Source organism: Bombus huntii, chromosome 5 (genome assembly GCF_024542735.1).
Source record: "Bombus huntii isolate Logan2020A chromosome 5, iyBomHunt1.1, whole genome shotgun sequence".
Classification (NCBI taxonomy): domain Eukaryota; kingdom Metazoa; phylum Arthropoda; class Insecta; order Hymenoptera; family Apidae; genus Bombus; species Bombus huntii.
In genome coordinates, this window is record NC_066242.1 from 3,392,728 (window position 1) to 3,419,220 (window position 26,493).

The following is a 26,493-nucleotide window of genomic DNA, read 5'->3' on the forward strand; positions in this document are numbered from 1 at the left end:
TATAACGTTATACCATATAACGTAATACGTTATAACGTAATACGTTATAACGTTATACCATATAACGTAATACGTTATAACGTTATACTATATTACGTAATACGCTATAACGTTATACCATATAAAGTAATACGTTATAACGTTATGCCATATAACGTAATACGTTATGACGTTATGCCATATAACGTATACGTTATAACGTTATACCATATAACGTAATACGTTATAACGGCATACCATATAACGTAATACGTTATAACGTTATACCATATAACGTAATACGTTATAACGTTATACGTTATAACGTAATACGTTATAACGTTATACGTTATAACGTCATACCATATAACGTAATACGTTATAACGTTATACCATATAAAGTAATACGCTTTAACGTTATACCATATAACGTAATACGTTATAGCGTTATACCATATAACGTAATACGTTATAACGGCATACCTTATAACGTTATACCATATAACGTAATACGTTATAACGTTATACCATATAACGTAATACGTTATAACGGCATACCATATAACGTTATACCATATAACGTAATACGTTATAACGTTATACTATATTACGTAATATAACGTTATACCATATAAAGTAATACGTTTTAACGTTACACCATATAGCGTAATAAGTTATAACGTTATACCATATAACGTATACGTTATAACGTTATACCAGATAACGTAATACGATATAACGTTATACCATATAACGTAATACGTTTTAACGTAATACGTTATAACGTTATACCATATAACGTAATACGTTATAACGTTATACCACACAACGTAATACGTTATAACGTTATACCACATAACGTAATACGTTATAACGTTATACCATATAACGTAATACGTTATAACGTTATACCATATAACGTAATACGTTATAACGTTAAACCATATAACGTAATACGTTATAACGTTATACCATATAACGTAATACGTTATAACGTTATACTATATTACGTAATACGTTATAAAGTTATACCATATAAAGTAATACGTTATAACGTTATGCCATATAACGTAATACGTTATGACGTTATGCCATATAACGTATACGTTATAACGTTATACCATATAACGTAATACGTTATAACGGCATACCATATAACGTAATACGTTATAACGTTATACCATATAACGTAATACGTTATAACGTTATACGTTATAACGTCATACCATATAACGTAATACGTTATAACGTTATACCATATAAAGTAATACGCTTTAACGTTATACCATATAACGTAATACGTTATAGCGTTATACCATATAACGTAATACGTTATAACGGCATACCTTATAACGTTATACCATATAACGTAATAAGTTATAACGTTATACCATATAACGTATACGTTATAACGTTATACCAGATAACGTAATACGATATAACGTTATACCATATAAAGTAATACGTTATAACGTTATACCATATAACGTAATACGTTATAACGTTATACCATATAACGTAATACGTTATAACGTAATACGTTATAACGTTATACCATATAACGTAATACGTTATAACGTTATACTATATTACGTAATACGCTATAACGTTATACCATATAAAGTAATACGTTATAACGTTATGCCATATAACGTAATACGTTATGACGTTATGCCATATAACGTATACGTTATAACGTTATACCATATAACGTAATACGTTATAACGGCATACCATATAACGTAATACGTTATAACGTTATACCATATAACGTAATACGTTATAACGTTATACGTTATAACGTAATACGTTATAACGTTATACGTTATAACGTCATACCATATAACGTAATACGTTATAACGTTATACCATATAAAGTAATACGCTTTAACGTTATACCATATAACGTAATACGTTATAGCGTTATACCATATAACGTAATACGTTATAACGGCATACCTTATAACGTTATACCATATAACGTAATACGTTATAACGTTATACCATATAACGTAATACGTTATAACGGCATACCATATAACGTTATACCATATAACGTAATACGTTATAACGTTATACTATATTACGTAATACGCTATAACGTTATACCATATAAGTTTATACGTTTTAACGTTACACCATATAACGTAATAAGTTATAACGTTATACCATATAACGTGTACGTTATAACGCTATACCAGATAACGTAATACGATATATCGTTATACCATATAACGTAATACGTTATAACGTTATACCATATAACGTAATACTTTATAACGTTTTACCATATAACGTAATGCGTTATAACGTTATACCATATAACGTAATACGTTATAACGTTATACCATATAACGTAATACGTTATAACGTAATACGTTATAACGTAATACGTTCTAACATTATACCATACAGCGTATTACGTTATAACGTTATACCATATAACGTAATACGTTATAACATTATACCATATAGCGTATTACGTTATAGCGTTATACCATATAACGTAATACGTTATAACGTTATACCATATAACGTAATACGTTATTACGTTATACCATATAACGTAATACGTTATAACGTTATACCATATAACGTTATACCATATAACGTAATACGTTATAACGTTATACTATATTACGTAATACGCTATAACGTTATACCATATAAAGTAATACGTTATAACGTTATACTATATTACGTAATATAACGTTATACCATATAAAGTAATACGTTTTAACGTTACACCATATAGCGTAATAAGTTATAACGTTATACCATATAACGTATACGTTATAACGTTATACCAGATAACGTAATACGATATAACGTTATACCATATAACGTAATACGTTTTAACGTAATACGTTATAACGTTATACCATATAACGTAATACGTTATAACGTTATACCACACAACGTAATACGTTATAACGTTATACCACATAACGTAATACGTTATAACGTTATACCATATAACGTAATACGTTATAACGTTATACCATATAACGTAATACGTTATAACGTTATACCATATAACGTAATACGTTATAACGTTATACCATATAACGTAATACGATATAACGTTATACTATATTACGTAATACGTTATAAAGTTATACCATATAAAGTAATACGTTATAACGTTATGCCATATAAGTTTATACGTTTTAACGTTACACCATATAACGTAATAAGTTATAACGTTATACCATATAACGTGTACGTTATAACGCTATACCAGATAACGTAATACGATATATCGTTATACCATATAACGTAATACGTTATAACGTTATACCATATAACGTAATACGTTTTAACGTAATACGTTATAACGTTATACCATATAACGTAATACGTTATAACGTTATACCACACAACGTAATACGTTATAACGTTATACCACATAACGTAATACGTTATAACGTTATACCATATAACGTAATACGTTATAACGTTATACCATATAACGTAATACGTTATAACGTTATACCATATAACGTAATACGTTATAACGTTATACCATATAACGTAATACGATATAACGTTATACTATATTACGTAATACGTTATAAAGTTATACCATATAAAGTAATACGTTATAACGTTATGCCATATAAGTTTATACGTTTTAACGTTACACCATATAACGTAATAAGTTATAACGTTATACCATATAACGTGTACGTTATAACGCTATACCAGATAACGTAATACGATATATCGTTATACCATATAACGTAATACGTTATAACGTTTTACCATATAACGTAATGCGTTATAACGTTATACCATATAACGTAATACGTTATAACGTTATACCATATAACGTAATACGTTATAACGTTATACCGTATAACGTAATACGTTATAACGTTATACCATATAACGTAATACGTTATAACGTTATACTATATTACGTAATACGTTATAAAGTTATACCATATAAAGTAATACGTTATAACGTTATGCCATATAACGTAATACGTTATGACGTTATGCCATATAACGTATTCGTTATAACGTTATACCATATAACGTAATACGTTCTAACGGCATACCATATAACGTAATACGTTATAACGGCATACCTTATAACGTTATACCATATAACGTAATACGTTATAACGTTATACCATATAACGTAATACGTTATAACGGCATACCATATAACGTTATACCATATAACGTAATACGTTATAACGTTATACTATATTACGTAATACGCTATAACGTTATACCATATAAGTTTATACGTTTTAACGTTACACCATATAACGTAATAAGTTATAACGTTATACCATATAACGTGTACGTTATAACGCTATACCAGATAACGTAATACGATATATCGTTATACCATATAACGTAATACGTTATAACGTTATACCATATAACGTAATACTTTATAACGTTTTACCATATAACGTAATGCGTTATAACGTTATACCATATAACGTAATACGTTATAACGTTATACCATATAACGTAATACGTTATAACGTAATACGTTATAACGTAATACGTTATAACGTCATACCATATAACGTAATACGTTATAACGGTATATCATATAACGTAATACGTTATAACGTTATACCATATAACGTAATACGTTATAACGTTATACCGTATAACGTAATACGTTATAACGTTATACCGTATAACGTAATACGTTATAACGTTATACCATATAACGTAATACGTTATAACGTTATACCGTATAACGTAATACGTTATAACATTATACCATACAGCGTATTACGTTATAACGTTATACCATATAACGTAATACGTTATAACATTATACCATATAGCGTATTACGTTATAGCGTTATACCATATAACGTAATACGTTATAACGTTATACCATATAACGTAATACGTTATTACGTTATACCATATAACGTAATACGTTATAACGTTATACCATATAACGTTATACCATATAACGTAATACGTTATAACGTTATACTATATTACGTAATATAACGTTATACCATATAAAGTAATACGTTTTAACGTTACACCATATAGCGTAATAAGTTATAACGTTATACCATATAACGTATACGTTATAACGTTATACCAGATAACGTAATACGATATAACGTTATACCATATAACGTAATACGTTTTAACGTAATACGTTATAACGTTATACCATATAACGTAATACGTTATAACGTTATACCACACAACGTAATACGTTATAACGTTATACCATATAACGTAATACGTTATAACGTTATACCATATAACGTAATACGTTATAACGTTATACCATATAACGTAATACGTTATAACGTTAAACCATATAACGTAATACGTTATAACGTTATACCATATAACGTAATACGTTATAACGTTATACTATATTACGTAATACGTTATAAAGTTATACCATATAAAGTAATACGTTATAACGTTATGCCATATAACGTAATACGTTATGACGTTATGCCATATAACGTATACGTTATAACGTTATACCATATAACGTAATACGTTATAACGGCATACCATATAACGTAATACGTTATAACGTTATACCATATAACGTAATACGTTATAACGTTATACGTTATAACGTCATACCATATAACGTAATACGTTATAACGTTATACCATATAAAGTAATACGCTTTAACGTTATACCATATAACGTAATACGTTATAACGTTATACCATATAACGTAATACGTTATAACGGCATACCTTATAACGTTATACCATATAACGTAATACGTTATAACGTTATACCATATAACGTAATACGTTATAACGGCATACCATATAACGTTATACCATATAACGTAATACGTTATAACGTTATACCATATAACGTAATACTTTATAACGTTTTACCATATAACGTAATGCGTTATAACGTCATACCATATAACGTAATACGTTATAACGGTATACCATATAACGTAATACGTTATAACGTTATACCGTATAACGTAATACGTTATAACGTTATACCGTATAACGTAATACGTTATAACGTTATACCGTATAACGTAATACGTTATAACATTATACCATACAGCGTATTACGTTATAACGTTATACCATATAACGTAATACGTTATAACATTATTCCATATAGCGTATTACGTTATAGCGTTATACCATATAACGTAATACGTTATAACGTTATACCATATAACGTAATACGTTATAACGTTATACCATATAACGTAATACGTTATAACGTAATACGTTATAACGTTATACCATATAACGTAATACGTTATTACGTTATACTGTATTACGTAATATAACGTTATACCATATAAAGTAATACGTTTTAACGTTACACCATATAGCGTAATAAGTTATAACGTTATACCATATAACGTATACGTTATAACGTTATACCAGATAACGTAATACGATATAACGTTATACCATATAAAGTAATACGTTATAACGTTATACCATATAACGTAATACGTTATAACGTTATACCATATAACGTAATACGTTATAACGTTATACCATATAACGTAATACGTTATAACGTTATACTATATTACGTAATACGCTATAACGTTATACCATATAAAGTAATACGTTATAACGTTATACCATATAACGTAATACGTTATAACGTAATACCATATAACGTATACGTTATAACGTTATACCAGATAACGTAATACGATATAACGTTATACCATATAACGTAATACGTTTTAACGTAATACGTTATAACGTTATACCATATAACGTAATACGTTATAACGTTATACCACACAACGTAATACGTTATAACGTTATACCACACAACGTAATACGTTATAACGTTATACCATATAACGTAATACGTTATAAAGTTATACCATATAAAGTAATACGTTATAACGTTATGCCATATAACGTAATACGTTATGACGTTATGCCATATAACGTATACGTTATAACGTTATACTATATTACGTAATATAACGTTATACCATATAAAGTAATACGTTTTAACGTTACACCATATAGCTTAATAAGTTATAACGTTATACCATATAACGTATACGTTATAACGTTATACCAGATAACGTTATACCATATAACGTAATACGTTATAACGTTATACCATATAACGTAATACGTTATGACGTTATACCATATAACGTAATACGTTATAACGTTATACCATATAACGTAATACGTTATAACGTCATACTATATTACGTAATACGTTATAAAGTTATACCATATAAAGTAATACGTTATAACGTTATGCCATATAACGTAATACGTTATGACGTTATGCCATATAACGTATACGTTATAACGTTATACCATATAACGTAATACGTTATAACGTTGTACCATATAACGTAATACGTCATAACATAATACCATATAACTTAATACGTTATAACGGCATACCTTATAACGTTATACCATATAACGTAATACGTTATAACGTTATACCATATAACGTAATACGTTATAACTTTATACCATATAACGTAATACGTTATTACGTTATACCATATAACGTAATACGTTATAACGTTGTACCATATAACGTAATACGTTATAACGTTGTACCATATAACGTAATACGTTATAACGTTGTACCATATAACGTAATACGTTATAACGTTATACTATATAACGTAATACGTCATAACATAATACCATATAACGTAATACGTTATAACGTTATACCATATAACGTAATACGTTATAACGGCATACCATATAACGTTATACCATATAACGTAATACGTTATAACGTTATACTATATTACGTAATACGCTATAACGTTATACCATATAAGGTTATACGTTTTAACGTTACACCATATAACGTGTACGTTAGTTATAATACGATATAACGTTATACCATATAACGTAATACGTTATAACGTTATACCATATAACGTAATACGTCATAACATAATGCCATATAACGTAATACGTTATAACGTTATACAATATAACGTAATACGTTATAACGTTATACCAGATAACGTAATACGATATAACGTTATACCATATAACGTAATTTGTTATAACGTTATACCATATAACGTAATAGGTCATAACATAATACCATATAACGTAATACGTTTTAACGTAATACGTTATAACGTTATACCATATAACGTACTACGTTATAACGTTATACCATATAACGTAATACGTTATAACGGTATACCATACAGCGTATTACGTTATAACGTTATACCATATAACGTAATACGTTATAACGTTATACCATATAACGTAATACGTTATAACGTTATACCATATAAAGTAATACGCTTTAACGTTATACCATATAACGTAATACGTTATAACGTTATACTATATTACGTAATACGCTATAACGTTATACCATATAAGTTTATACGTTTTAACGTTACACCATATAACGTAATAAGTTATAACGTTATACCATATAACGTGTACGTTATAACGCTATACCAGATAACGTAATACGATATATCGTTATACCATATAACGTAATAAGTTATAACGTTATACCATATAACGTAATACTTTATAACGTTTCACCATATAACGTAATGCGTTATAACGTTATACCATATAACGTAATACGTTATAACGTTATACCATATAACGTAATACGTTATAACGTCATACCATATAACGTAATACGTTATAACGGTATACCATATAACGTAATGCGTCATAGCGTTATACCATATAACGTAATACGTTATAACGTTATACCGTATAACGTAATACGTTATAACGTTATACCGTATAAGGTAATACGTTATAACGTTATACCATATAACGTAATACGTTATAACGTTATACCATATAACGTAATACGTTATAACGTTATACCATATAACGTAATACGTTATAACATTATACCATATAGCGTATTACGTTATAACGTTATACAATATAACGTAATACGTTATAACGTTATACCAGATAACGTAATACGATATAACGTTATACCATATAACGTAATACGTTATAACGTTATACCATATAACGTAATACGTCATAACATAATACCATATAACTTAATACGTTATAACGGCATACCTTATAACGTTATACCATATAACGTAATACGTTATAACGTTATACCATATAACGTAATACGTTATAACTTTATACCATATAACGTAATACGTTATTACGTTATACCATATAACGTAATACGTTATAACGTTATACCATATAACGTAATACGTTATAACGTTATACCATATAACGTAATACGTTATAACGTTGTACCATATAACGTAATACGTTATAACGTTATACCATATAACGTAATACGTCATAACATAATACCATATAACGTAATACGTTATAACGTTATACCATATAACGTAATACGTTATAACGGCATACCATATAACGTTATACCATATAACGTAATACGTTATAACGTAATACGTTATAACGTCATACCATATAACGTAATACGTTATAACGGTATACCATATAACGTTATACCATATAACGTAATAGTTTATAACGTTTTACCATATAACGTAATACGCTTTAACGTTATACCATATAACCTAATACGTTATAACGTTATACCATATAACGTAATACGTTATAACGTAATACGTTATAACGTCATACCATATAACGTAATACGTTATTACGTTATACCATATAACGTAATACGTTATAACGTCTTACCATATAACGTAATACGTTATAACGGTATACCATATAACGTTATACCATATAACGTAATACTTTATAACGTTTTACCATATAACGTAATACGTTATAACGTTATACCATATAACGTTATACCATATAACGTAATACGTTATAACGTTATACCATATAACGTAATACGTTATAACGTTATACCATATAACGTAATACGTTATAACGGTATACCATACAGCGTATTACGTTATAACGTTATACCATATAACGTAATACGTTATAACGTTATACCATATAACGTAATACGTTATAACGTTATACCATATAAAGTAATACGCTTTAACGTTATACCATATAACGTAATACGTTATAACGTTATACTATATTACGTAATACGCTATAACGTTATACCATATAAGTTTATACGTTTTAACGTTAAACCATATAACGTAATAAGTTATAACGTTATACCATATAACGTGTACGTTATAACGCTATACCAGATAACGTAATACGATATATCGTTATACCATATAACGTAATAAGTTATAACGTTATACCATATAACGTAATACTTTATAACGTTTTACCATATAACGTAATGCGTTATAACGTTATACCATATAACGTAATACGTTATAACGTTATACCATATAACGTAATACGTTATAACGTAATACGTTATAACGTAATACGTTATAACGTCATACCATATAACGTAATACGTTATAACGGTATACCATATAACGTAATGCGTCATAACGTTATACCATATAACGTAATACGTTATAACGTTATACCGTATAACGTAATACGTTATAACGTTATACCGTATAACGTAATACGCTATAACGTTATACCATATAACGTAATACGTTATAACGTTATACCATATAACGTAATACGTTATAACATTATACCATATAGCGTATTACGTTATAACGTTATACAATATAACGTAATACGTTATAACGTTATACCAGATAACGTAATACGATATAACGTTATACCATATAACGTAATACGTTATAACGTTATACCATATAACGTAATACGTCATAACATAATACCATATAACTTAATACGTTATAACGGCATACCTTATAACGTTATACCATATAACGTAATACGTTATAACGTTATACCATATAACGTAATACGTTATAACTTTATACCATATAACGTAATACGTTATTACGTTATACCATATAACGTAATACGTTATAACGTTATACCATATAACGTAATACGTTATAACGTTATACCATATAACGTAATACGTTATAACGTTATACCATATAACGTAATACGTTATAACGGCATACCATATAACGTTATACCATATAACGTAATACGTTATAACGTTATACCATATAACGTAATACGTTATAACGGCATACCATATAACGTTATACCATATAACGTAATACGTTATAACGTAATACGTTATAACGTCATACCATATAACGTAATACGTTATAACGGTATACCATATAACGTTATACCATATAACGTAATAGTTTATAACGTTTTACCATATAACGTAATACGCTTTAACGTTATACCATATAACGTAATACGTTATAACGTTATACCATATAACGTAATACGTTATAACGTAATACGTTATAACGTCATACCATATAACGTAATACGTTATTACGTTATACCATATAACGTAATACGTTATAACGTCTTACCATATAACGTAATACGTTATAACGGTATACCATATAACGTTATACCATATAACGTAATACTTTATAACGTTTTACCATATAACGTAATACGTTATAACGTTATACCATATAACGTTATACCATATAACGTAATACGTTATAACGTTATACCATATAACGTAATACGTTATGACGTTATACCATATAACGTAATACGTTATAACGTTATATCATATAACGTAATACATTATAACGTTATACCATATAACGTAATACTTTATAACCTTTACCATATAACGTAATACGTTATAACGTTATACCATATAACGTAATACGTTATAACGTTTAACTATATTACGTAATACGCTATAACGTTATACCATATAAAGTAATACGCTTTAACGTTATACCATATAACGTAATACGTTATAGCGTTATACCATATAACGTAATACGTTATAACGGCATACCTTATAACGTTATACCATATAACGTAATACGTTATAACGTTATACCATATAACGTAATACGTTATAACGGCATACCATATAACGTTATACCATATAACGTAATACGTTATAACGTTATACTATATTACGTAATACGCTATAACGTTATACCATATAAGGTTATACGTTTTAACGTTACACCATATAACGTGTACGTTAGTTATAATACGATATAAAGTTATACCATATAACGTAATACGTTATAACGTTATACCATGTAACGTAATACGTTATAACGTCATACCATATAACGTAATACGTTATAACGTTATACTATATTACGTAATATAACGTTATACCATATAAAGTAATACGTTTTAACGTTACACCATATAACGTAATAAGTTATAACGTTATACCATATAACGTATACGTTATAACGTTATACCAGATAACGTAATACGATATAACGTTATACCATATAACGTAATACGTTTTAACGTAATACGTTATAACGTTATACCATATAACGTAATACGTTATAACGTTATACCACACAACGTAATACGTTATAACGTTATACCATATAACGTAATACGTTATAACGTTATACCATATAACGTAATACGTTATAACGTTATACCATATAACGTAATACGTTATAACGTTATACCATATAACGCAATACGTTATAACGTTATACCATATAACGTAATACGTTATAACGTTATACTATATTACGTAATACGCTATAACGTTATACCATATAAAGTAATACGCTTTAACGTTATACCATATAACGTAATACATTATAGCGTTATACCATATAACGTAATACGTTATAACGTTATACCATATAACGTAATACGTTATAACGTAATACGTTATAACGTTATACCATATAACGTAATACGTCATAACATAATGCCATATAACGTAATACGTTATAACGTTATACAATATAACGTAATACGTTATAACGTTATACCAGATAACGTAATACGATATAACGTTATACCATATAACGTAATTTGTTATAACGTTATACCATATAACGTAATAGGTCATAACATAATACCATATAACGTAATACGTTTTAACGTAATACGTTATAACGTTATACCATATAAGTTTATACGTTTTAACGTTACACCATATAACGTAATAAGTTATAACGTTATACCATATAACGTAATACGTTATAACGTTATACCATATAAAGTAATACGCTTTAACGTTATACCATATAACGTAATACGTTATAACGTTATACTATATTACGTAATACGCTATAACGTTATACCATATAAGTTTATACGTTTTAACGTTACACCATATAACGTAATAAGTTATAACGTTATACCATATAACGTAATACGTTATAACGTTATACCATATAAAGTAATACGCTTTAACGTTATACCATATAACGTAATACGTTATAACGTTATACTATATTACGTAATACGCTATAACGTTATACCATATAAGTTTATACGTTTTAACGTTACACCATATAACGTAATAAGTTATAACGTTATACCATATAACGTGTACGTTATAACGCTATACCAGATAACGTAATACGATATATCGTTATACCATATAACGTAATAAGTTATAACGTTATACCATATAACGTAATACTTTATAACGTTTTACCATATAACGTAATGCGTTATAACGTTATACCATATAACGTAATACGTTATAACGTTATACCATATAACGTAATACGTTATAACGTAATACGTTATAACGTAATACGTTATAACGTAATACGTTATAACGTCATACCATATAACGTAATACGTTATTACGTTATACCATATATCGTAATACGTTATAACGTTATACCATATAACGTAATACGTTATAACTTTATACCATATAACGTAATACGTTATTACGTTATACCATATAACGTAATACGTTATAACGTTATACCATATAACGTAATACGTTATAACGTTATACCATATAACGTGATACGTTATAACGTTGTACCATATAACGTAATACGTTATAACGTTATACCATATAACGTAATACGTCATAACATAATACCATATAACGTAATACGTTATAACGTTATACCATATAACGTAATACGTTATAACGGCATACCATATAACGTTATACCATATAACGTAATAAGTTATAACGTAATACGTTATAACGTCATACCATATAACGTAATACGTTATAACGGTATACCATATAACGTTATACCATATAACGTAATAGTTTATAACGTTTTACCATATAAAGTAATACGCTTTAACGTTATACCATATAACGTAATACGTTATAACGTTATACCATATAACGTAATACATTATAACGTAATACGTTATAACGTCATACCATATAACGTAATACGTTATTACATTATACCATATAACGTAATACGTTATAACGTCTTACCATATAACGTAATACGTTATAACGGTATACCATATAACGTTATACCATATAACGTAATACTTTATAACGTTTTACCATATAACGTAATACGTTATAACGTTATACCATATAACGTTATACCATATAACGTAATACGTTATAACGTTATACCATATAACGTAATACGTTATGACGTTATACCATATAACGTAATACGTCATAACGTTACATCATATAACGTAATACATTATAACGTTATACCATATAACGTAATACTTTATAACGTTTTACCATATAACGTAATACGTTATAACGTTATACCATATAACGTAATACGTTATAACGTTATACTATATTACGTAATACGCTATAACGTTATACCATATAATGTAATACGCTTTAACGTTATACCATATAACGTAATACGTTATAACGTTATACTATATTACGTAATACGCTATAACGTTATACCATATAAGGTTATACGTTTTAACGTTACACCATATAACGTGTACGTTAGTTATAATACGATATAACGTTATACCATATAACGTAATACGTTATAACGTTATACCATATAACGTAATACGTCATAACATAATACCATATAACGTAATACGTTATAACGTTATACCATATAACGTAATACGTTATTACGTTATACCATATAACGTAATACGTTATAACGTTATACCATGTAACGTAATACGTTATAACGTTATACCATATAACGTAATACGTTATAACGTCATACCATATAACGTAATACGTTATAACGTTATACTATATTACGTAATATAACGTTATACCATATAAAGTAATACGTTTTAACGTTACACCATATAACGTAATAAGTTATAACGTTATACCATATAGCGTATACGTTATAACGTTATACCAGATAACGTAATACGATATAACGTTATACCATATAACGTAATACGTTTTAACGTAATACGTTATAACGTTATACCATATAACGTAATACGTTATAACGTTATACCACACAACGTAATACGTTATAACGTTATACCATATAACGTAATACGTTATAACGTTATACCATATAACGTAATACGTTATAACGTTATACCATATAACGTAATACGTTATAACGTTATACAATATAACGTAATACGTTATAACGTTATACCAGATAACGTAATACGATATAACGTTATACCATATAACGTAATTTGTTATAACGTTATACCATATAACGTAATACGTTATAACGTTATACCATATAACGTAATACGTTATAACGGTATACCATACAGCGTATTACGTTATAACGTTATACCATATAACGTAATACGTTATAACGTTATACCATATAACGTAATACGTTATAACGTTATACCATATAAAGTAATACGCTTTAACGTTATACCATATAACGTAATACGTTATAACGTTATACTATATTACGTAATACGCTATAACGTTATACCATATAAGTTTATACGTTTTAACGTTACACCATATAACGTAATAAGTTATAACGTTATACCATATAACGTGTACGTTATAACGCTATACCAGATAACGTAATACGATATATCGTTATACCATATAACGTAATAAGTTATAACGTTATACCATATAACGTAATACTTTATAACGTTTTACCATATAACGTAATGCGTTATAACGTTATACCATATAACGTAATACGTTATAACGTTATACCATATAACGTAATACGTTATAACGTAATACGTTATAACGTAATACGTTATAACGTCATACCATATAACGTAATACGTTATTACGTTATACCATATAACGTAATACGTTATAACGTTATACCATATAACGTAATACGTTATAACTTTATACCATATAACGTAATACGTTATTACGTTATACCATATAACGTAATACGTTATAACGTTATACCATATAACGTAATACGTTATAACGTTATACCAGATAACGTAATACGATATAACGTTATACCATATAACGTAATTTGTTATAACGTTATACCATATAACGTAATACGTTATAACGTTATACCATATAACGTAATACGTTATAACGGTATACCATACAGCGTATTACGTTATAACGTTATACCATATAACGTAATACGTTATAACGTTATACCATATAACGTAATACGTTATAACGTTATACCATATAAAGTAATACGCTTTAACGTTATACCATATAACGTAATACGTTATAACGTTATACTATATTACGTAATACGCTATAACGTTATACCATATAAGTTTATACGTTTTAACGTTACACCATATAACGTAATAAGTTATAACGTTATACCATATAACGTGTACGTTATAACGCTATACCAGATAACGTAATACGATATATCGTTATACCATATAACGTAATAAGTTATAACGTTATACCATATAACGTAATACTTTATAACGTTTTACCATATAACGTAATGCGTTATAACGTTATACCATATAACGTAATACGTTATAACGTTATACCATATAACGTAATACGTTATAACGTAATACGTTATAACGTAATACGTTATAACGTCATACCATATAACGTAATACGTTATTACGTTATACCATATAACGTAATACGTTATAACGTTATACCATATAACGTAATACGTTATAACTTTATACCATATAACGTAATACGTTATTACGTTATACCATATAACGTAATACGTTATAACGTTATACCATATAACGTAATACGTTATAACGTTATACCATATAACGTAATACGTTATAACGTTACATCATATAACGTAATACATTATAACGTTATACCATATAACGTAATACTTTATAACGTTTTACCATATAACGTAATACGTTATATCGTAATACGTTATAACGTTATACCATATAACGTAATACGTTATGACGTTATACCATATAACGTAATACGTCATAACGTTATATCATATAACGTAATACATTATAACGTTATACCATATAACGTAATACTTTATAACGTTATACCATATAACGTAATAGTTTATAACGTTTTACCATATAAAGTAATACGCTTTAACGTTATACCATATAACGTAATACGTTATAACGTTATTCCATATAACGTAATACGTTATAACGTAATACGTTATAACGTCATACCATATAACGTAATACGTTATTACATTATACCATATAACGTAATACGTTATAACGTCTTACCATATAACGTAATACGTTATAACGGTATACCATATAACGTTATACCATATAACGTAATACTTTATAACGTTTTACCATATAACGTAATACGTTATAACGTTATACCATATAACGTTATACCATATAACGTAATACGTTATAACGTTATACCATATAACGTAATACGTTATGACGTTATACCATATAACGTAATACGTCATAACGTTACATCATATAACGTAATACATTATAACGTTATACCATATAACGTAATACTTTATAACGTTTTACCATATAACGTAATACGTTATAACGTTATACCATATAACGTAATACGTTATAACGTTATACTATATTACGTAATACGCTATAACGTTATACCATATAATGTAATACGCTTTAACGTTATACCATATAACGTAATACGTTATAACGTTATACTATATTACGTAATACGCTATAACGTTATACCATATAAGGTTATACGTTTTAACGTTACACCATATAACGTGTACGTTAGTTATAATACGATATAACGTTATACCATATAACGTAATACGTTATAACGTTATACCATATAACGTAATACGTCATAACATAATACCATATAACGTAATACGTTATAACGTTATACCATATAACGTAATACGTTATTACGTTATACCATATAACGTAATACGTTATAACGTTATACCATGTAACGTAATACGTTATAACGTTATACCATATAACGTAATACGTTATAACGTCATACCATATAACGTAATACGTTATAACGTTATACTATATTACGTAATATAACGTTATACCATATAAAGTAATACGTTTTAACGTTACACCATATAACGTAATAAGTTATAACGTTATACCATATAACGTATACGTTATAACGTTATACCAGATAACGTAATACGATATAACGTTATACCATATAACGTAATACGTTTTAACGTAATACGTTATAACGTTATACCATATAACGTAATACGTTATAACGTTATACCACACAACGTAATACGTTATAACGTTATACCATATAACGTAATACGTTATAACGTTATACCATATAACGTAATACGTTATAACGTTATACCATATAACGTAATACGTTATAACGTTATACAATATAACGTAATACGTTATAACGTTATACCAGATAACGTAATACGATATAACGTTATACCATATAACGTAATTTGTTATAACGTTATACCATATAACGTAATACGTTATAACGTTATACCATATAACGTAATACGTTATAACGGTATACCATACAGCGTATTACGTTATAACGTTATACCATATAACGTAATACGTTATAACGTTATACCATATAACGTAATACGTTATAACGTTATACCATATAAAGTAATACGCTTTAACGTTATACCATATAACGTAATACGTTATAACGTTATACTATATTACGTAATACGCTATAACGTTATACCATATAAGTTTATACGTTTTAACGTTACACCATATAACGTAATAAGTTATAACGTTATACCATATAACGTGTACGTTATAACGCTATACCAGATAACGTAATACGATGTATCGTTATACCATATAACGTAATAAGTTATAACGTTATACCATATAACGTAATACGTTATAACGTTATACCAGATAACGTAATACGATATAACGTTATACCATATAACGTAATTTGTTATAACGTTATACCATATAACGTGTACGTTATAACGCTATACCAGATAACGTAATACGATATATCGTTATACCATATAACGTAATAAGTTATAACGTTATACCATATAACGTAATACGTTATAACGTTATACTATATTACGTAATACGCTATAACGTTATACCATATAATGTAATACGCTTTAACGTTATACCATATAACGTAATACGTTATAACGTTATACTATATTACGTAATACGCTATAACGTTATACCATATAAGGTTATACGTTTTAACGTTACACCATATAACGTGTACGTTAGTTATAATACGATATAACGTTATACCATATAACGTAATACGTTATAACGTTATACCATATAACGTAATACGTCATAACATAATACCATATAACGTAATACGTTATAACGTTATACCATATAACGTAATACGTTATTACGTTATACCATATAACGTAATACGTTATAACGTTATACCATGTAACGTAATACGTTATAACGTTATACCATATAACGTAATACGTTATAACGTCATACCATATAACGTAATACGTTATAACGTTATACTATATTACGTAATATAACGTTATACCATATAAAGTAATACGTTTTAACGTTACACCATATAACGTAATAAGTTATAACGTTATACCATATAGCGTATACGTTATAACGTTATACCAGATAACGTAATACGATATAACGTTATACCATATAACGTAATACGTTTTAACGTAATACGTTATAACGTTATACCATATAACGTAATACGTTATAACGTTATACCACACAACGTAATACGTTATAACGTTATACCATATAACGTAATACGTTATAACGTTATACCATATAACGTAATACGTTATAACGTTATACCATATAACGTAATACGTTATAACGTTATACAATATAACGTAATACGTTATAACGTTATACCAGATAACGTAATACGATATAACGTTATACCATATAACGTAATTTGTTATAACGTTATACCATATAACGTAATACGTTATAACGTTATACCATATAACGTAATACGTTATAACGGTATACCATACAGCGTATTACGTTATAACGTTATACCATATAACGTAATACGTTATAACGTTATACCATATAACGTAATACGTTATAACGTTATACCATATAAAGTAATACGCTTTAACGTTATACCATATAACGTAATACGTTATAACGTTATACTATATTACGTAATACGCTATAACGTTATACCATATAAGTTTATACGTTTTAACGTTACACCATATAACGTAATAAGTTATAACGTTATACCATATAACGTGTACGTTATAACGCTATACCAGATAACGTAATACGATATATCGTTATACCATATAACGTAATAAGTTATAACGTTATACCATATAACGTAATACTTTATAACGTTTTACCATATAACGTAATGCGTTATAACGTTATACCATATAACGTAATACGTTATAACGTTATACCATATAACGTAATACGTTATAACGTAATACGTTATAACGTCATACCATATAACGTAATACGTTATTACGTTATACCATATAACGTAATACGTTATAACGTTATACCATATAACGTAATACGTTATAACTTTATACCATATAACGTAATACGTTATTACGTTATACCATATAACGTAATACGTTATAACGTTATACCATATAACGTAATACGTTATAACGTTATACCATATAACGTAATACGTTATAACGTTACATCATATAACGTAATACATTATAACGTTATACCATATAACGTAATACTTTATAACGTTTTACCATATAACGTAATACGTTATAACGTAATACGTTATAACGTCATACCATATAACGTAATACGTTATTACGTTATACCATATAACGTAATACGTTATAACGTTATACCATATAAAGTAATACGCTTTAACGTTATACCATATAACGTAATACGTTATAACGTTATTCCATATAACGTAATACGTTATAACGTAATACGTTATAACGTCATACCATATAACGTAATACGTTATTACATTATACCATATAACGTAATACGTTATAACGTCTTACCATATAACGTAATACGTTATAACGGTATACCATATAACGTTATACCATATAACGTAATACTTTATAACGTTTTACCATATAACGTAATACGTTATAACGTTATACCATATAACGTTATACCATATAACGTAATACGTTATAACGTTATACCATATAACGTAATACGTTATGACGTTATACCATATAACGTAATACGTCATAACGTTACATCATATAACGTAATACATTATAACGTTATACCATATAACGTAATACTTTATAACGTTTTACCATATAACGTAATACGTTATAACGTTATACCATATAACGTAATACGTTATAACGTTATACTATATTACGTAATACGCTATAACGTTATACCATATAATGTAATACGCTTTAACGTTATACCATATAACGTAATACGTTATAACGTTATACTATATTACGTAATACGCTATAACGTTATACCATATAAGGTTATACGTTTTAACGTTACACCATATAACGTGTACGTTAGTTATAATACGATATAACGTTATACCATATAACGTAATACGTTATAACGTTATACCATATAACGTAATACGTCATAACATAATACCATATAACGTAATACGTTATAACGTTATACCATATAACGTAATACGTTATTACGTTATACCATATAACGTAATACGTTATAACGTTATACCATGTAACGTAATACGTTATAACGTTTTACCATATAACGTAATGCGTTATAACGTTATACCATATAACGTAATACGTTATAACGTTATACCATATAACGTAATACGTTATAACGTCATACCATATAACGTAATACGTTATTACGTTATACCATATATCGTAATACGTTATAACGTTATACCATATAACGTAATACGTTATAACTTTATACCATATAACGTAATACGTTATTACGTTATACCATATAACGTAATACGTTATAACGTTATACCATATAACGTAATACGTTATAACGTTATACCATATAACGTGATACGTTATAACGTTGTACCATATAACGTAATACGTTATAACGTTATACCATATAACGTAATACGTCATAACATAATACCATATAACGTAATACGTTATAACGTTATACCATATAACGTAATACGTTATAACGGCATACCATATAACGTTATACCATATAACGTAATAAGTTATAACGTAATACGTTATAACGTCATACCATATAACGTAATACGTTATAACGGTATACCATATAACGTTATACCATATAACGTAATAGTTTATAACGTTTTACCATATAAAGTAATACGCTTTAACGTTATACCATATAACGTAATACGTTATAACGTTATACCATATAACGTAATACATTATAACGTAATACGTTATAACGTCATACCATATAACGTAATACGTTATTACATTATACCATATAACGTAATACGTTATAACGTCTTACCATATAACGTAATACGTTATAACGGTATACCATATAACGTTATACCATATAACGTAATACTTTATAACGTTTTACCATATAACGTAATACGTTATAACGTTATACCATATAACGTTATACCATATAACGTAATACGTTATAACGTTATACCATATAACGTAATACGTTATGACGTTATACCATATAACGTAATACGTCATAACGTTACATCATATAACGTAATACATTATAACGTTATACCATATAACGTAATACTTTATAACGTTTTACCATATAACGTAATACGTTATAACGTTATACCATATAACGTAATACGTTATAACGTTATACTATATTACGTAATACGCTATAACGTTATACCATATAATGTAATACGCTTTAACGTTATACCATATAACGTAATACGTTATAACGTTATACTATATTACGTAATACGCTATAACGTTATACCATATAAGGTTATACGTTTTAACGTTACACCATATAACGTGTACGTTAGTTATAATACGATATAACGTTATACCATATAACGTAATACGTTATAACGTTATACCATATAACGTAATACGTCATAACATAATACCATATAACGTAATACGTTATAACGTTATACCATATAACGTAATACGTTATTACGTTATACCATATAACGTAATACGTTATAACGTTATACCATGTAACGTAATACGTTATAACGTTATACCATATAACGTAATACGTTATAACGTCATACCATATAACGTAATACGTTATAACGTTATACTATATTACGTAATATAACGTTATACCATATAAAGTAATACGTTTTAACGTTACACCATATAACGTAATAAGTTATAACGTTATACCATATAGCGTATACGTTATAACGTTATACCAGATAACGTAATACGATATAACGTTATACCATATAACGTAATACGTTTTAACGTAATACGTTATAACGTTATACCATATAACGTAATACGTTATAACGTTATACCACACAACGTAATACGTTATAACGTTATACCATATAACGTAATACGTTATAACGTTATACCATATAACGTAATACGTTATAACGTTATACCATATAACGTAATACGTTATAACGTTATACAATATAACGTAATACGTTATAACGTTATACCAGATAACGTAATACGATATAACGTTATACCATATAACGTAATTTGTTATAACGTTATACCATATAACGTAATACGTTATAACGTTATACCATATAACGTAATACGTTATAACGGTATACCATACAGCGTATTACGTTATAACGTTATACCATATAACGTAATACGTTATAACGTTATACCATATAACGTAATACGTTATAACGTTATACCATATAAAGTAATACGCTTTAACGTTATACCATATAACGTAATACGTTATAACGTTATACTATATTACGTAATACGCTATAACGTTATACCATATAAGTTTATACGTTTTAACGTTACACCATATAACGTAATAAGTTATAACGTTATACCATATAACGTGTACGTTATAACGCTATACCAGATAACGTAATACGATATATCGTTATACCATATAACGTAATAAGTTATAACGTTATACCATATAACGTAATACTTTATAACGTTTTACCATATAACGTAATGCGTTATAACGTTATACCATATAACGTAATACGTTATAACGTTATACCATATAACGTAATACGTTATAACGTAATACGTTATAACGTAATACGTTATAACGTCATACCATATAACGTAATACGTTATTACGTTATACCATATAACGTAATACGTTATAACGTTATACCATATAACGTAATACGTTATAACTTTATACCATATAACGTAATACGTTATTACGTTATACCATATAACGTAATACGTTATAACGTTATACCATATAACGTAATACGTTATAACGTTATACCATATAACGTAATACGTTATAACGTTACATCATATAACGTAATACATTATAACGTTATACCATATAACGTAATACTTTATAACGTTTTACCATATAACGTAATACGTTATAACGTAATACGTTATAACGTTATACCATATAACGTAATACGTTATGACGTTATACCATATAACGTAATACGTCATAACGTTATATCATATAACGTAATACATTATAACGTTATACCATATAACGTAATACTGTATAACGTTATACCATATAACGTAATAGTTTATAACGTTTTACCATATAAAGTAATACGCTTTAACGTTATACCATATAACGTAATACGTTATAACGTTATTCCATATAACGTAATACGTTATAACGTAATACGTTATAACGTCATACCATATAACGTAATACGTTATTACATTATACCATATAACGTAATACGTTATAACGTCTTACCATATAACGTAATACGTTATAACGGTATACCATATAACGTTATACCATATAACGTAATACTTTATAACGTTTTCCCATATAACGTAATACGTTATAACGTTATACCATATAACGTTATACCATATAACGTAATACGTTATAACGTTATACCATATAACGTAATACGTTATGACGTTATACCATATAACGTAATACGTCATAACGTTACATCATATAACGTAATACATTATAACGTTATACCATATAACGTAATACTTTATAACGTTTTACCATATAACGTAATACGTTATAACGTTATACCATATAACGTAATACGTTATAACGTTATACTATATTACGTAATACGCTATAACGTTATACCATATAATGTAATACGCTTTAACGTTATACCATATAACGTAATACGTTATAACGTTATACTATATTACGTAATACGCTATAACGTTATACCATATAAGGTTATACGTTTTAACGTTACACCATATAACGTGTACGTTAGTTATAATACGATATAACGTTATACCATATAACGTAATACGTTATAACGTTATACCATATAACGTAATACGTCATAACATAATACCATATAACGTAATACGTTATAACGTTATACCATATAACGTAATACGTTATTACGTTATACCATATAACGTAATACGTTATAACGTTATACCATGTAACGTAATACGTTATAACGTTATACCATATAACGTAATACGTTATAACGTCATACCATATAACGTAATACGTTATAACGTTATACTATATTACGTAATATAACGTTATACCATATAAAGTAATACGTTTTAACGTTACACCATATAACGTAATAAGTTATAACGTTATACCATATAACGTATACGTTATAACGTTATACCAGATAACGTAATACGATATAACGTTATACCATATAACGTAATACGTTTTAACGTAATACGTTATAACGTTATACCATATAACGTAATACGTTATAACGTTATACCACACAACGTAATACGTTATAACGTTATACCATATAACGTAATACGTTATAACGTTATACCATATAACGTAATACGTTATAACGTTATACCATATAACGTAATACGTTATAACGTTATACAATATAACGTAATACGTTATAACGTTATACCAGATAACGTAATACGATATAACGTTATACCATATAACGTAATTTGTTATAACGTTATACCATATAACGTAATACGTTATAACGTTATACCATATAACGTAATACGTTATAACGGTATACCATACAGCGTATTACGTTATAACGTTATACCATATAACGTAATACGTTATAACGTTATACCATATAACGTAATACGTTATAACGTTATACCATATAAAGTAATACGCTTTAACGTTATACCATATAACGTAATACGTTATAACGTTATACTATATTACGTAATACGCTATAACGTTATACCATATAAGTTTATACGTTTTAACGTTACACCATATAACGTAATAAGTTATAACGTTATACCATATAACGTGTACGTTATAACGCTATACCAGATAACGTAATACGATATATCGTTATACCATATAACGTAATAAGTTATAACGTTATACCATATAACGTAATACTTTATAACGTTTTACCATATAACGTAATGCGTTATAACGTTATACCATATAACGTAATACGTTATAACGTTATACCATATA